The following is a 14,397-nucleotide window of genomic DNA, read 5'->3' as shown; positions in this document are numbered from 1 at the left end:
GCATTGCTAGGCATTGGGAACATCCGAAGTCACCCAGGTAGGCCTGCTGAGGGCAGTTCGGGGTTTGTGCCGTTCACCACATGCAGCACACACTGCATCCAAAAGTTTCATCGCAGAAGGCCGAACTGTGTTCCACGGGTCTCCCTTGGATGGTCAGAGAAGATAGGTGTATGTGCTGGGTGATCCAGTTGGTAATTGAGAAGCCTGGCAGAGGGCAGTCTTTTCCCCATTTGAAAGGTCGATAGTGGCGGCCTCAAGGCTGACTGAAAGACACTGCCCTTACCCGTCTTCTAGTCACCTCCAGGAGTGCCTCAGTGAAGACAGTGAGTTTTCTCCTACGAATCCAGGTGGTCTCCAGTGCCTTGCTGGGAGCTCATCCCACGCTTGCCCTAGCTAAAGTGTGAAGTCAAAGTGACCCCTAGCCTCAAGGGAAGCGCGAGCGCTTCCTATCAGCCAAGTTGGGTGGGCAGCCACCTCCATGAACCCTGACGCCATAGAGTGCTTTAACTCCTCTGCGGCTTTGCGTAGGCCTAAGAGAGTCGCGTGTGAATTCCTTCTGAGGGAGAGCATGTGCGCTGGGAGTCCCCGTTTTCTTTTCCGAGCCACACAACACAGGACAGACTGCTGGGGTCAGCTCTTGCTACGCAGAGCGAAGGGCAGTGAACTGCTTCTCGCTTGCAGAGCTTGATGTCTACAGCTGTAAGGCAGCCCCGGGACAAAGTTTTGGCCAGTATTACATTCAGCGTGGCTCTCCCTCTGTGGAGGCCCTCCGAACGGCACTGAGAGAATCCCTGAGCCTAAAGTGCATCCTGGCAACCCTTAACCTGTCATCTCACTATTGTGACGCAAGGTACACTGCAGGTGCAGCCTGACAGAAAGTACAGAAAAGCCGGTACGACTCTGAGGCATTTGGACGAGGCAAGGTCCCCTCGGCCTGACTAAGTCATTAAGCGGGTGCTGCTCCTCGTGGCACGCAGAACACCCCCCGTCCAACGAAGTGGGATCCTAGAAAGGCCCAGTGTTGCTGAAAGTCTCCAGGTGTCAGTCAGCGAGTGCTGGCAAATGCGTCGTGGGCTCAAGTTGGCACTGGGAGGATGTGGGAGAAGCCCGACTTTCCCCCTTTGGAAAGCCACTTCGTTGCAGCTTCCAAGCCGCCTGCTACCATTCACTCCACAGATTCCTCTGAGGAGCGGTGACTTTTTCCAAAAGAAACCAGGTGCTTGCGATTCCTTCCGGGGAGCTCACCCCCAGGAGCATACTGTAGCTAAGGTGCCCACTAAATGTGACCTCTAGTCTCGAGGTAAGGTGCACATTTTCCCATTCCCAGAGATAGGGGCGCCCCGGTTTCCAGGAGGTCTTAGTCAGTGGACGGCTTTAGCTTTAGTATGCCTCACAGCGCTCAAGACTCTCACGTGGGCACTTCTTTCCAAGGAAGTACACTGCGTACCCAAAGCCTTCTGAGCACAAGCAAGGGATACACAGCTCTGGGCACATCCCTCCCTATGCAGTTGGAAGGGCCGGGAACTAAGGTGTTCTCTGAGGCGAGCGTCCCACAGCTTTGAAACAGCCCCAGGAACGCGGTTCTTGGCAGGGTTTCGTTCCCTGCGGGTCTGCCACGTTGAGGAAAACTAAGCGGCCCTGAAAGAAACCACCGGGGCTCCAATTCGGTTTGGGGACTCCTGCTCGACGTCTCTCTAGGTGATGCGGAAACTGGACTTTAGGTCCAGCCCGAAGTAATGCAGAGAGTAGCCCCGAGCATTGCTAGGCATTGGGAACATCCGAAGTCACCCAGGTAGGCCTGCTGAGGGCAGTTCGGGGTTTGTGCCGTTCACCACATGCAGCACACACTGCATCCAAAAGTTTCATCGCAGAAGGCCGAACTGTGTTCCACGGGTCTCCCTTGGATTGTCAGAGAAGATAGGTGTATGTGCTGGGTGATCCAGTTGGTAATTGAGAAGCCTGGCAGAGGGCAGTCTTTTCCCCATTTGAAAGGTCGATAGTGGCGGCCTCAAGGCTGACTGAAAGACACTGCCCTTACCCGTCTTCTAGTCACCTCCAGGAGTGCCTCAGTGAAGACAGTGAGTTTTCTCCTACGAATCCAGGTGGTCTCCAGTGCCTTGCTGGGAGCTCATCCCACGCTTGCCCTAGCTAAAGTGTGAAGTCAAAGTGACCCCTAGCCTCAAGGGAAGCGCGAGCGCTTCCTATCAGCCAAGTTGGGTGGGCAGCCACCTCCATGAACCCTGACGCCATAGAGTGCTTTAACTCCTCTGCGGCTTTGCGTAGGCCTAAGAGAGTCGCGTGTGAATTCCTTCTGAGGGAGAGCATGTGCGCTGGGAGTCCCCGTTTTGTTTTCCGAGCCACACAACACAGGACAGACTGCTGGGGTCAGCTCTTGCTACGCAGAGCGAAGGGCAGTGAACTGCTTCTCGCTTGCAGAGCTTGATGTCTACAGCTGTAAGGCAGCCCCGGGACAAAGTTTTGGCCAGTATTACATTCAGCGTGGCTCTCCCTCTGTGGAGGCCCTCCGAACGGCACTGAGAGAATCCCTGAGCCTAAAGTGCATCCTGGCAACCCTTAACCTGTCATCTCACTATTGTGACGCAAGGTACACTGCAGGTGCAGCCTGACAGAAAGTACAGAAAAGCCGGTACGACTCTGAGGCATTTGGACGAGGCAAGGTCCCCTCGGCCTGACTAAGTCATTAAGCGGGTGCTGCTCCTCGTGGCACGCAGAACACCCCCCGTCCAACGAAGTGGGATCCTAGAAAGGCCCAGTGTTGCTGAAAGTCTCCAGGTGTCAGTCAGCGAGTGCTGGCAAATGCGTCGTGGGCTCAAGTTGGCACTGGGAGGATGTGGGAGAAGCCCGACTTTCCCCCTTTGGAAAGCCACTTCGTTGCAGCTTCCAAGCCGCCTGCTACCATTCACTCCACAGATTCCTCTGAGGAGCGGTGAGTTTTTCCAAAAGAAACCAGGTGCTTGCGATTCCTTCCGGGGAGCTCACCCCCAGGAGCATACTGTAGCTAAGGTGCCCACTAAATGTGACCTCTAGTCTCGAGGTAAGGTGCACATTTTCCCATTCCCAGAGATAGGGGCGCCCCGGTTTCCAGGAGGTCTTAGTCAGTGGACGGCTTTAGCTTTAGTATGCCTCACAGCGCTCAAGACTCTCACGTGGGCACTTCTTTCCAAGGAAGTACACTGCGTACCCAAAGCCTTCTGAGCACAAGCAAGGGATACACAGCTCTGGGCACATCCCTCCCTATGCAGTTGGAAGGGCCGGGAACTAAGGTGTTCTCTGAGGCGAGCGTCCCACAGCTTTGAAACAGCCCCAGGAACGCGGTTCTTGGCAGGGTTTCGTTCCCTGCGGGTCTGCCACGTTGAGGAAAACTAAGCGGCCCTGAAAGAAACCACCGGGGCTCCAATTCGGTTTGGGGACTCCTGCTCGACGTCTCTCTAGGTGATGCGGAAACTGGACTTTAGGTCCAGCCCGAAGTAATGCAGAGAGTAGCCCCGAGCATTGCTAGGCATTGGGAACATCCGAAGTCACCCAGGTAGGCCTGCTGAGGGCAGTTCGGGGTTTGTGCCGTTCACCACATGCAGCACACACTGCATCCAAAAGTTTCATCGCAGAAGGCCGAACTGTGTTCCACGGGTCTCCCTTGGATTGTCAGAGAAGATAGGTGTATGTGCTGGGTGATCCAGTTGGTAATTGAGAAGCCTGGCAGAGGGCAGTCTTTTCCCCATTTGAAAGGTCGATAGTGGCGGCCTCAAGGCTGACTGAAAGACACTGCCCTTACCCGTCTTCTAGTCACCTCCAGGAGTGCCTCAGTGAAGACAGTGAGTTTTCTCCTACGAATCCAGGTGGTCTCCAGTGCCTTGCTGGGAGCTCATCCCACGCTTGCCCTAGCTAAAGTGTGAAGTCAAAGTGACCCCTAGCCTCAAGGGAAGCGCGAGCGCTTCCTATCAGCCAAGTTGGGTGGGCAGCCACCTCCATGAACCCTGACGCCATAGAGTGCTTTAACTCCTCTGCGGCTTTGCGTAGGCCTAAGAGAGTCGCGTGTGAATTCCTTCTGAGGGAGAGCATGTGCGCTGGGAGTCCCCGTTTTGTTTTCCGAGCCACACAACACAGGACAGACTGCTGGGGTCAGCTCTTGCTACGCAGAGCGAAGGGCAGTGAACTGCTTCTCGCTTGCAGAGCTTGATGTCTACGGCTCTAAGGCAGCCCCGGGACAAAGTTTTGGCCAGTATTACATTCAGCGTGGCTCTCCCTCTGTGGAGGCCCTCCGAACGGCACTGAGAGAATCCCTGAGCCTAAAGTGCATCCTGGCAACCCTTAACCTGTCATCTCACTATTGTGACGCAAGGTACACTGCAGGTGCAGCCTGACAGAAAGTACAGAAAAGCCGGTACGACTCTGAGGCATTTGGACGAGGCAAGGTCCCCTCGGCCTGACTAAGTCATTAAGCGGGTGCTGCTCCTCGTGGCACGCAGAACACCCCCCGTCCAACGAAGTGGGATCCTAGAAAGGCCCAGTGTTGCTGAAAGTCTCCAGGTGTCAGTCAGCGAGTGCTGGCAAATGCGTCGTGGGCTCAAGTTGGCACTGGGAGGATGTGGGAGAAGCCCGACTTTCCCCCTTTGGAAAGCCACTTCGTTGCAGCTTCCAAGCCGCCTGCTACCATTCACTCCACAGATTCCTCTGAGGAGCGGTGAGTTTTTCCAAAAGAAACCAGGTGCTTGCGATTCCTTCCGGGGAGCTCACCCCCAGGAGCATACTGTAGCTAAGGTGCCCACTAAATGTGACCTCTAGTCTCGAGGTAAGGTGCACATTTTCCCATTCCCAGAGATAGGGGCGCCCCGGTTTCCAGGAGGTCTTAGTCAGTGGACGGCTTTAGCTTTAGTATGCCTCACAGCGCTCAAGACTCTCACGTGGGCACTTCTTTCCAAGGAAGTACACTGCGTACCCAAAGCCTTCTGAGCACAAGCAAGGGATACACAGCTCTGGGCACATCCCTCCCTATGCAGTTGGAAGGGCCGGGAACTAAGGTGTTCTCTGAGGCGAGCGTCCCACAGCTTTGAAACAGCCCCAGGAACGCGGTTCTTGGCAGGGTTTCGTTCCCTGCGGGTCTGCCACGTTGAGGAAAACTAAGCGGCCCTGAAAGAAACCACCGGGGCTCCAATTCGGTTTGGGGACTCCTGCTCGACGTCTCTCTAGGTGATGCGGAAACTGGACTTTAGGTCCAGCCCGAAGTAATGCAGAGAGTAACCCCGAGCATTGCTAGGCATTGGGAACATCCGAAGTCACCCAGGTAGGCCTGCTGAGGGCAGTTCGGGGTTTGTGCCGTTCACCACATGCAGCACACACTGCATCCAAAAGTTTCATCGCAGAAGGCCGAACTGTGTTCCACGGGTCTCCCTTGGATGGTCAGAGAAGATAGGTGTATGTGCTGGGTGATCCAGTTGGTAATTGAGAAGCCTGGCAGAGGGCAGTCTTTTCCCCATTTGAAAGGTCGATAGTGGCGGCCTCAAGGCTGACTGAAAGACACTGCCCTTACCCGTCTTCTAGTCACCTCCAGGAGTGCCTCAGTGAAGACAGTGAGTTTTCTCCTACGAATCCAGGTGGTCTCCAGTGCCTTGCTGGGAGCTCATCCCACGCTTGCCCTAGCTAAAGTGTGAAGTCAAAGTGACCCCTAGCCTCAAGGGAAGCGCGAGCGCTTCCTATCAGCCAAGTTGGGTGGGCAGCCACCTCCATGAACCCTGACGCCATAGAGTGCTTTAACTCCTCTGCGGCTTTGCGTAGGCCTAAGAGAGTCGCGTGTGAATTCCTTCTGAGGGAGAGCATGTGCGCTGGGAGTCCCCGTTTTGTTTTCCGAGCCACACAACACAGGACAGACTGCTGGGGTCAGCTCTTGCTACGCAGAGCGAAGGGCAGTGAACTGCTTCTCGCTTGCAGAGCTTGATGTCTACAGCTGTAAGGCAGCCCCGGGACAAAGTTTTGGCCAGTATTACATTCAGCGTGGCTCTCCCTCTGTGGAGGCCCTCCGAACGGCACTGAGAGAATCCCTGAGCCTAAAGTGCATCCTGGCAACCCTTAACCTGTCATCTCACTATTGTGACGCAAGGTACACTGCAGGTGCAGCCTGACAGAAAGTACAGAAAAGCCGGTACGACTCTGAGGCATTTGGACGAGGCAAGGTCCCCTCGGCCTGACTAAGTCATTAAGCGGGTGCTGCTCCTCGTGGCACGCAGAACACCCCCCGTCCAACGAAGTGGGATCCTAGAAAGGCCCAGTGTTGCTGAAAGTCTCCAGGTGTCAGTCAGCGAGTGCTGGCAAATGCGTCGTGGGCTCAAGTTGGCACTGGGAGGATGTGGGAGAAGCCCGACTTTCCCCCTTTGGAAAGCCACTTCGTTGCAGCTTCCAAGCCGCCTGCTACCATTCACTCCACAGATTCCTCTGAGGAGCGGTGAGTTTTTCCAAAAGAAACCAGGTGCTTGCGATTCCTTCCGGGGAGCTCACCCCCAGGAGCATACTGTAGCTAAGGTGCCCACTAAATGGGACCTCTAGTCTCGAGGTAAGGTGCACATTTTCCCATTCCCAGAGATAGGGGCGCCCCGGTTTCCAGGAGGTCTTAGTCAGTGGACGGCTTTAGCTTTAGTATGCCTCACAGCGCTCAAGACTCTCACGTGGGCACTTCTTTCCAAGGAAGTACACTGCGTACCCAAAGCCTTCTGAGCACAAGCAAGGGATACACAGCTCTGGGCACATCCCTCCCTATGCAGTTGGAAGGGCCGGGAACTAAGGTGTTCTCTGAGGCGAGCGTCCCACAGCTTTGAAACAGCCCCAGGAACGCGGTTCTTGGCAGGGTTTCGTTCCCTGCGGGTCTGCCACGTTGAGGAAAACTAAGCGGCCCTGAAAGAAACCACCGGGGCTCCAATTCGGTTTGGGGACTCCTGCTCGACGTCTCTCTAGGTGATGCGGAAACTGGACTTTAGGTCCAGCCCGAAGTAATGCAGAGAGTAACCCCGAGCATTGCTAGGCATTGGGAACATCCGAAGTCACCCAGGTAGGCCTGCTGAGGGCAGTTCGGGGTTTGTGCCGTTCACCACATGCAGCACACACTGCATCCAAAAGTTTCATCGCAGAAGGCCGAACTGTGTTCCACGGGTCTCCCTTGGATGGTCAGAGAAGATAGGTGTATGTGCTGGGTGATCCAGTTGGTAATTGAGAAGCCTGGCAGAGGGCAGTCTTTTCCCCATTTGAAAGGTCGATAGTGGCGGCCTCAAGGCTGACTGAAAGACACTGCCCTTACCCGTCTTCTAGTCACCTCCAGGAGTGCCTCAGTGAAGACAGTGAGTTTTCTCCTACGAATCCAGGTGGTCTCCAGTGCCTTGCTGGGAGCTCATCCCACGCTTGCCCTAGCTAAAGTGTGAAGTCAAAGTGACCCCTAGCCTCAAGGGAAGCGCGAGCGCTTCCTATCAGCCAAGTTGGGTGGGCAGCCACCTCCATGAACCCTGACGCCATAGAGTGCTTTAACTCCTCTGCGGCTTTGCGTAGGCCTAAGAGAGTCGCGTGTGAATTCCTTCTGAGGGAGAGCATGTGCGCTGGGAGTCCCCGTTTTGTTTTCCGAGCCACACAACACAGGACAGACTGCTGGGGTCAGCTCTTGCTACGCAGAGCGAAGGGCAGTGAACTGCTTCTCGCTTGCAGAGCTTGATGTCTACAGCTGTAAGGCAGCCCCGGGACAAAGTTTTGGCCAGTATTACATTCAGCGTGGCTCTCCCTCTGTGGAGGCCCTCCGAACGGCACTGAGAGAATCCCTGAGCCTAAAGTGCATCCTGGCAACCCTTAACCTGTCATCTCACTATTGTGACGCAAGGTACACTGCAGGTGCAGCCTGACAGAAAGTACAGAAAAGCCGGTACGACTCTGAGGCATTTGGACGAGGCAAGGTCCCCTCGGCCTGACTAAGTCATTAAGCGGGTGCTGCTCCTCGTGGCACGCAGAACACCCCCCGTCCAACGAAGTGGGATCCTAGAAAGGCCCAGTGTTGCTGAAAGTCTCCAGGTGTCAGTCAGCGAGTGCTGGCAAATGCGTCGTGGGCTCAAGTTGGCACTGGGAGGATGTGGGAGAAGCCCGACTTTCCCCCTTTGGAAAGCCACTTCGTTGCAGCTTCCAAGCCGCCTGCTACCATTCACTCCACAGATTCCTCTGAGGAGCGGTGACTTTTTCCAAAAGAAACCAGGTGCTTGCGATTCCTTCTGGGGAGCTCACCCCCAGGAGCATACTGTAGCTAAGGTGCCCACTAAATGGGACCTCTAGTCTCGAGGTAAGGTGCACATTTTCCCATTCCCAGAGATAGGGGCGCCCCGGTTTCCAGGAGGTCTTAGTCAGTGGACGGCTTTAGCTTTAGTATGCCTCACAGCGCTCAAGACTCTCACGTGGGCACTTCTTTCCAAGGAAGTACACTGCGTACCCAAAGCCTTCTGAGCACAAGCAAGGGATACACAGCTCTGGGCACATCCCTCCCTATGCAGTTGGAAGGGCCGGGAACTAAGGTGTTCTCTGAGGCGAGCGTCCCACAGCTTTGAAACAGCCCCAGGAACGCGGTTCTTGGCAGGGTTTCGTTCCCTGCGGGTCTGCCACGTTGAGGAAAACTAAGCGGCCCTGAAAGAAACCACCGGGGCTCCAATTCGGTTTGGGGACTCCTGCTCGACGTCTCTCTAGGTGATGCGGAAACTGGACTTTAGGTCCAGCCCGAAGTAATGCAGAGAGTAACCCCGAGCATTGCTAGGCATTGGGAACATCCGAAGTCACCCAGGTAGGCCTGCTGAGGGCAGTTCGGGGTTTGTGCCGTTCACCACATGCAGCACACACTGCATCCAAAAGTTTCATCGCAGAAGGCCGAACTGTGTTCCACGGGTCTCCCTTGGATGGTCAGAGAAGATAGGTGTATGTGCTGGGTGATCCAGTTGGTAATTGAGAAGCCTGGCAGAGGGCAGTCTTTTCCCCATTTGAAAGGTCGATAGTGGCGGCCTCAAGGCTGACTGAAAGACACTGCCCTTACCCGTCTTCTAGTCACCTCCAGGAGTGCCTCAGTGAAGACAGTGAGTTTTCTCCTACGAATCCAGGTGGTCTCCAGTGCCTTGCTGGGAGCTCATCCCACGCTTGCCCTAGCTAAAGTGTGAAGTCAAAGTGACCCCTAGCCTCAAGGGAAGCGCGAGCGCTTCCTATCAGCCAAGTTGGGTGGGCAGCCACCTCCATGAACCCTGACGCCATAGAGTGCTTTAACTCCTCTGCGGCTTTGCGTAGGCCTAAGAGAGTCGCGTGTGAATTCCTTCTGAGGGAGAGCATGTGCGCTGGGAGTCCCCGTTTTCTTTTCCGAGCCACACAACACAGGACAGACTGCTGGGGTCAGCTCTTGCTACGCAGAGCGAAGGGCAGTGAACTGCTTCTCGCTTGCAGAGCTTGATGTCTACAGCTGTAAGGCAGCCCCGGGACAAAGTTTTGGCCAGTATTACATTCAGCGTGGCTCTCCCTCTGTGGAGGCCCTCCGAACGGCACTGAGAGAATCCCTGAGCCTAAAGTGCATCCTGGCAACCCTTAACCTGTCATCTCACTATTGTGACGCAAGGTACACTGCAGGTGCAGCCTGACAGAAAGTACAGAAAAGCCGGTACGACTCTGAGGCATTTGGACGAGGCAAGGTCCCCTCGGCCTGACTAAGTCATTAAGCGGGTGCTGCTCCTCGTGGCACGCAGAACACCCCCCGTCCAACGAAGTGGGATCCTAGAAAGGCCCAGTGTTGCTGAAAGTCTCCAGGTGTCAGTCAGCGAGTGCTGGCAAATGCGTCGTGGGCTCAAGTTGGCACTGGGAGGATGTGGGAGAAGCCCGACTTTCCCCCTTTGGAAAGCCGCTTCGTTGCAGCTTCCAAGCCGCCTGCTACTATTCACTCCACAGATTCCTCTGAGGAGCGGTGACTTTTTCCAAAAGAAACCAGGTGCTTGCGATTCCTTCCGGGGAGCTCACCCCCAGGAGCATACTGTAGCTAAGGTGCCCACTAAATGGGACCTCTAGTCTCGAGGTAAGGTGCACATTTTCCCATTCCCAGAGATAGGGGCGCCCCGGTTTCCAGGAGGTCTTAGTCAGTGGACGGCTTTAGCTTTAGTATGCCTCACAGCGCTCAAGACTCTCACGTGGGCACTTCTTTCCAAGGAAGTACACTGCGTACCCAAAGCCTTCTGAGCACAAGCAAGGGATACACAGCTCTGGGCACATCCCTCCCTATGCAGTTGGAAGGGCCGGGAACTAAGGTGTTCTCTGAGGCGAGCGTCCCACAGCTTTGAAACAGCCCCAGGAACGCGGTTCTTGGCAGGGTTTCGTTCCCTGCGGGTCTGCCACGTTGAGGAAAACTAAGCGGCCCTGAAAGAAACCACCGGGGCTCCAATTCGGTTTGGGGACTCCTGCTCGACGTCTCTCTAGGTGATGCGGAAACTGGACTTTAGGTCCAGCCCGAAGTAATGCAGAGAGTAACCCCGAGCATTGCTAGGCATTGGGAACATCCGAAGTCACCCAGGTAGGCCTGCTGAGGGCAGTTCGGGGTTTGTGCCGTTCACCACATGCAGCACACACTGCATCCAAAAGTTTCATCGCAGAAGGCCGAACTGTGTTCCACGGGTCTCCCTTGGATGGTCAGAGAAGATAGGTGTATGTGCTGGGTGATCCAGTTGGTAATTGAGAAGCCTGGCAGAGGGCAGTCTTTTCCCCATTTGAAAGGTCGATAGTGGCGGCCTCAAGGCTGACTGAAAGACACTGCCCTTACCCGTCTTCTAGTCACCTCCAGGAGTGCCTCAGTGAAGACAGTGAGTTTTCTCCTACGAATCCAGGTGGTCTCCAGTGCCTTGCTGGGAGCTCATCCCACGCTTGCCCTAGCTAAAGTGTGAAGTCAAAGTGACCCCTAGCCTCAAGGGAAGCGCGAGCGCTTCCTATCAGCCAAGTTGGGTGGGCAGCCACCTCCATGAACCCTGACGCCATAGAGTGCTTTAACTCCTCTGCGGCTTTGCGTAGGCCTAAGAGAGTCGCGTGTGAATTCCTTCTGAGGGAGAGCATGTGCGCTGGGAGTCCCCGTTTTGTTTTCCGAGCCACACAACACAGGACAGACTGCTGGGGTCAGCTCTTGCTACGCAGAGCGAAGGGCAGTGAACTGCTTCTCGCTTGCAGAGCTTGATGTCTACAGCTGTAAGGCAGCCCCGGGACAAAGTTTTGGCCAGTATTACATTCAGCGTGGCTCTCCCTCTGTGGAGGCCCTCCGAACGGCACTGAGAGAATCCCTGAGCCTAAAGTGCATCCTGGCAACCCTTAACCTGTCATCTCACTATTGTGACGCAAGGTACACTGCAGGTGCAGCCTGACAGAAAGTACAGAAAAGCCGGTACGACTCTGAGGCATTTGGACGAGGCAAGGTCCCCTCGGCCTGACTAAGTCATTAAGCGGGTGCTGCTCCTCGTGGCACGCAGAACACCCCCCGTCCAACGAAGTGGGATCCTAGAAAGGCCCAGTGTTGCTGAAAGTCTCCAGGTGTCAGTCAGCGAGTGCTGGCAAATGCGTCGTGGGCTCAAGTTGGCACTGGGAGGATGTGGGAGAAGCCCGACTTTCCCCCTTTGGAAAGCCACTGCGTTGCAGCTTCCAAGCCGCCTGCTACTATTCACTCCACAGATTCCTCTGAGGAGCGGTGAGTTTTTCCAAAAGAAACCAGGTGCTTGCGATTCCTTCCGGGGAGCTCACCCCCAGGAGCATACTGTAGCTAAGGTGCCCACTAAATGGGACCTCTAGTCTCGAGGTAAGGTGCACATTTTCCCATTCCCAGAGATAGGGGCGCCCCGGTTTCCAGGAGGTCTTAGTCAGTGGACGGCTTTAGCTTTAGTATGCCTCACAGCGCTCAAGACTCTCACGTGGGCACTTCTTTCCAAGGAAGTACACTGCGTACCCAAAGCCTTCTGAGCACAAGCAAGGGATACACAGCTCTGGGCACATCCCTCCCTATGCAGTTGGAAGGGCCGGGAACTAAGGTGTTCTCTGAGGCGAGCGTCCCACAGCTTTGAAACAGCCCCAGGAACGCGGTTCTTGGCAGGGTTTCGTTCCCTGCGGGTCTGCCACGTTGAGGAAAACTAAGCGGCCCTGAAAGAAACCACCGGGGCTCCAATTCGGTTTGGGGACTCCTGCTCGACGTCTCTCTAGGTGATGCGGAAACTGGACTTTAGGTCCAGCCCGAAGTAATGCAGAGAGTAACCCCGAGCATTGCTAGGCATTGGGAACATCCGAAGTCACCCAGGTAGGCCTGCTGAGGGCAGTTCGGGGTTTGTGCCGTTCACCACATGCAGCACACACTGCATCCAAAAGTTTCATCGCAGAAGGCCGAACTGTGTTCCACGGGTCTCCCTTGGATGGTCAGAGAAGATAGGTGTATGTGCTGGGTGATCCAGTTGGTAATTGAGAAGCCTGGCAGAGGGCAGTCTTTTCCCCATTTGAAAGGTCGATAGTGGCGGCCTCAAGGCTGACTGAAAGACACTGCCCTTACCCGTCTTCTAGTCACCTCCAGGAGTGCCTCAGTGAAGACAGTGAGTTTTCTCCTACGAATCCAGGTGGTCTCCAGTGCCTTGCTGGGAGCTCATCCCACGCTTGCCCTAGCTAAAGTGTGAAGTCAAAGTGACCCCTAGCCTCAAGGGAAGCGCGAGCGCTTCCTATCAGCCAAGTTGGGTGGGCAGCCACCTCCATGAACCCTGACGCCATAGAGTGCTTTAACTCCTCTGCGGCTTTGCGTAGGCCTAAGAGAGTCGCGTGTGAATTCCTTCTGAGGGAGAGCATGTGCGCTGGGAGTCCCCGTTTTGTTTTCCGAGCCACACAACACAGGACAGACTGCTGGGGTCAGCTCTTGCTACGCAGAGCGAAGGGCAGTGAACTGCTTCTCGCTTGCAGAGCTTGATGTCTACGGCTGTAAGGCAGCCCCGGGACAAAGTTTTGGCCAGTATTACATTCAGCGTGGCTCTCCCTCTGTGGAGGCCCTCCGAACGGCACTGAGAGAATCCCTGAGCCTAAAGTGCATCCTGGCAACCCTTAACCTGTCATCTCACTATTGTGACGCAAGGTACACTGCAGGTGCAGCCTGACAGAAAGTACAGAAAAGCCGGTACGACTCTGAGGCATTTGGACGAGGCAAGGTCCCCTCGGCCTGACTAAGTCATTAAGCGGGTGCTGCTCCTCGTGGCACGCAGAACACCCCCCGTCCAACGAAGTGGGATCCTAGAAAGGCCCAGTGTTGCTGAAAGTCTCCAGGTGTCAGTCAGCGAGTGCTGGCAAATGCGTCGTGGGCTCAAGTTGGCACTGGGAGGATGTGGGAGAAGCCCGACTTTCCCCCTTTGGAAAGCCACTTCGTTGCAGCTTCCAAGCCGCCTGCTACTATTCACTCCACAGATTCCTCTGAGGAGCGGTGACTTTTTCCAAAAGAAACCAGGTGCTTGCGATTCCTTCCGGGGAGCTCACCCCCAGGAGCATACTGTAGCTAAGGTGCCCACTAAATGTGACCTCTAGTCTCGAGGTAAGGTGCACATTTTCCCATTCCCAGAGATAGGGGCGCCCCGGTTTCCAGGAGGTCTTAGTCAGTGGACGGCTTTAGCTTTAGTATGCCTCACAGCGCTCAAGACTCTCACGTGGGCACTTCTTTCCAAGGAAGTACACTGCGTACCCAAAGCCTTCTGAGCACAAGCAAGGGATACACAGCTCTGGGCACATCCCTCCCTATGCAGTTGGAAGGGCCGGGAACTAAGGTGTTCTCTGAGGCGAGCGTCCCACAGCTTTGAAACAGCCCCAGGAACGCGGTTCTTGGCAGGGTTTCGTTCCCTGCGGGTCTGCCACGTTGAGGAAAACTAAGCGGCCCTGAAAGAAACCACCGGGGCTCCAATTCGGTTTGGGGACTCCTGCTCGACGTCTCTCTAGGTGATGCGGAAACTGGACTTTAGGTCCAGCCCGAAGTAATGCAGAGAGTAGCCCCGAGCATTGCTAGGCATTGGGAACATCCGAAGTCACCCAGGTAGGCCTGCTGAGGGCAGTTCGGGGTTTGTGCCGTTCACCACATGCAGCACACACTGCATCCAAAAGTTTCATCGCAGAAGGCCGAACTGTGTTCCACGGGTCTCCCTTGGATTGTCAGAGAAGATAGGTGTATGTGCTGGGTGATCCAGTTGGTAATTGAGAAGCCTGGCAGAGGGCAGTCTTTTCCCCATTTGAAAGGTCGATAGTGGCGGCCTCAAGGCTGACTGAAAGACACTGCCCTTACCCGTCTTCTAGTCACCTCCAGGAGTGCCTCAGTGAAGACAGTGAGTTTTCTCCTACGAATCCAGGTGGTCTCCA

This window comes from Mesoplodon mirus (genome assembly GCF_964341445.2).
Source record: "Mesoplodon mirus genome assembly, chromosome: 4".
In the NCBI taxonomy this organism is placed as follows: domain Eukaryota; kingdom Metazoa; phylum Chordata; class Mammalia; order Artiodactyla; family Ziphiidae; genus Mesoplodon; species Mesoplodon mirus.
This window is presented reverse-complemented; position numbering follows the sequence as displayed.